Source organism: Vicia villosa, linkage group LG5, assembly GCF_029867415.1.
Source record: "Vicia villosa cultivar HV-30 ecotype Madison, WI linkage group LG5, Vvil1.0, whole genome shotgun sequence".
NCBI classification, from domain to species: Eukaryota; Viridiplantae; Streptophyta; class Magnoliopsida; order Fabales; family Fabaceae; genus Vicia; species Vicia villosa.
The window spans coordinates 169,435,133-169,438,135 of NC_081184.1; the positions used below are offsets into that span (position 1 = coordinate 169,435,133).

A 3,003-nucleotide genomic window follows, 5' to 3' on the forward strand; every position below is an offset into this window, starting at 1 on the left:
AGGGACATGGCTTATTCTGCAAAAAAACACAAAGGCAACAGGCAACAGGCAACAAGGCAACAGAGAGGTTACCATAAAAGAGTGCGTGTGTGCAACAATCATGTGGTTCAGTTCAGTTATTTATCTTGTATTTAATGATTCTAATTGATTCAGAGTTGCACTCCCTAAATTACTAACCACGCAGTTTAACAAATAATTAACAAATATGGGGGGAGGGAGAATGAAACCAGCGGATCCCTTAATAGGGTTGACATAAGTAATAATAATAGAAACAGAAAAGATTTAGGGTTACCAATGACGTAGCTTTGGCATTTGACAAACCCTGAAAGAAAGAAACATGGCAAACAAACGAGGGTGAGTGCATTATCAGGTTCGAGGGCGATTGAGTTAACCCTAAAAATAAAAGGATAAATAAATTAAAAATAAATAAATAGAATAATAATAAAAGGTACTTAGCTTTGTGTTTGATCTGATATGGTTGGCGGTCTATGGTGGGGCAGCGCGTTCTGGTCCTTTAGATTTGGAATTAGCCAAATCCAGTGGAGGAGATTGGGGATGAATTTGCAAATATTCACGAGAGTAGATGAACAGCTCGAGTGTACCTCGCAATAAACAAAGAAAATGATAGTACAAATATAAGAAAATGAAGCATGAAGAATGATAAAAATATTGACACATTTTAATTACGATTAACAAAGTGAAATATAAAAAAATCAAGCATATTAAACTCTAAAAGATTAATTATAATATTTTTGTGTTGTTTTTTATTATTTTTTATAACATAATAAATAATTTAACGATTAGACTAAAATTAACTTGATAAGACTAAAAACTAATTAGAACAAAAAAGTTTAATAAACTAATTAATCTAGTGCTAATAAAATAAAACAAAAGTGTTTTTGTATTTTATATGAAATGTAAAATCTATTTCTAAACTTATTTTTTTTTATTTTTGATTCTTTAGTTAGTGATTTATTTACAAATTAATAGTTTTATTTATAAAAACTATATTAACGTGAGACAAATTTGAACATGAAATATAATAGACATTCTACACTATACCTAATATATAACACACAGCACAATTAAATAAAAAAGATAGAAAATAAAGGGAGTTCTAGTTTCTATGGGTTCCACTGAGTAGTCCTTATTTGAATTAAAACTAAAGCCAATTAATTATATGAGAAACAATAGTGGGTGATTTTGACTTTTCAACTCTTGAAAAGTTAGACGCAAGGTAATTGGATATATACATATATATATAAACTTGTAGATCTCACAGTTTGGATGCAAAACACGGTGTTATCAGAAGAAAACCAAAACGACAATATCAGTTCATCTCTTTTCCCATATTCAAACAATTAACAAAAGAAACAAAGCAAATATTTACCAAATCAATCACCCAGAAACTCATGAGATCAAATGAAAGGAAAGACAGGTGAAAACTCACATGGATCTAAGGGCGGTTCCGACGTAACGTTAGAGAGGAGGCTGTCGGGATACTTCCGATCGTCCTTGCAGCTGTCTTTGGTTGTCGGCGCGGAGCGGCTGTTCGAAGGATCTACTGAACAGGTTGGCTGAAGTTGAATCGTAGTCGTCGGTGCTCTGTGTTGCGTTGCGGTTGTTGGCACTCTGTGTTGCGTTGCGGTTGTTGGCGAGGTGCTCGTCGGAGATTTGTGAGCACGAATTTCTCGCGCGGTGGTTCTGCGCGTGGTGCAGCGACCATGGGCTTGACGGCGAGGAGGTGGACGAAGCGATTATGCGTGGAACAATCGTCGGCAATTTATTTACCATGTGCGCTTCAGATTGACAGAGATGAGACCCTCCTCATGCTCAGGTTCAGTGATCTTCCTTTGATTTATTCTTCCCACTTCTGTTTGTTGATGTGTACCGGCGTCACTCGTGTTGACGTGGAAACTGATCCGTAACAGGCACGTGCTCTGAGCGGTTGTTGGTGGTTCAAGAGAAGTGACGTAGCAAATCGGTGATGATTTCAAGCTATTGTGTTTTGTCTGACGAGTCGATTTCTTAAGTCGATAAAGATGCGTTGAATTAAAGCTTCTTGTACGATTTGTGAAGGTGATTGTTGAGCGTCAAGCTGTTGTTGTATTGACTAACCGCTGGATTACTGTTGCTTTTTTGGCAGGTTTTATGATGATGGAACTGTGAATATGTTTAATTGATGGATTAGTGGTTTTACGCTAATGGATGAAGGTTCTGCAGAAGGATTGGGAAGAAGTAACGTTACAGCTTGTGATGGAGAATTGGTTGATGAAAAGGTTGAAAATATGGATCAATTTTCTGGAATTCTGGTGAACATGGTTCAGGTTTTAAGGAAGATTGCAATTAACGGTTTGGAGGAAGTTTGAGATTAACTTTGGTGGAGTGACAACACTATTTTCTTCCTTTCTTGTGTGAAATTGTTCGCGATGAAAAGTGTATATAAAAAAAAGGATGGTGTGAACTCCTTTTGTACGTGAGGGATTGAGAGTGTATGAAAGTGAATAAGGGTTGTATGAGTTACCAATCGTGGGAATAGGTTAGGTTTTTTCTCCCTTTTGTGAATTATGGCTCCTCCTTTTATAGCATAGCTTTTAGGGTTTTTTAATGTGTAACTTGGGCCTTACTAAAAAATAGACAATGGACCTCTGGAGATTTCTTGGATATTTGCATCTGAAAAAATGAAAGAACAAAAATAATAGTATGATAAAATTACCTGATTTAATAATTAAAATTCAACTTACATTAAAATTGAATTAAATATTAAAACTATAAATTCAAAGAATTAGTGAAATAAACATTAAAGCTATTAAATCGTTCAATGGAATTAAAATGCGTAAAATGAACACACGCATGAATTTTTTTGATGATTTTTTTTTTAATAACTGCGAAGTTATGTTAGTGTCCTAATGGACGTATGCAGATGATATAAAATCAAGAGGGCAAATTTTGGGGTATGACAGTGTGTGTGTGTGTGTAAAAGGACATGACATCTTACCATTT

The 3,003-nt window shown here is 35.1% G+C and overlaps 1 long non-coding RNA gene across 1 annotated transcript; it reads left to right on the forward strand.

Moving 5' to 3' along the window:
• The first annotated feature begins 1,203 nt into the window (after window positions 1-1,203).
• On the forward strand, window positions 1,204-2,664 carry LOC131603838 (uncharacterized). The gene is made up of 2 exons (XR_009284531.1): window positions 1,204-1,837; window positions 1,932-2,664. It is a non-coding gene; the product is annotated as an uncharacterized LOC131603838 (long non-coding RNA).
• Window positions 2,665-3,003: the final 339 nt, after the last annotated feature.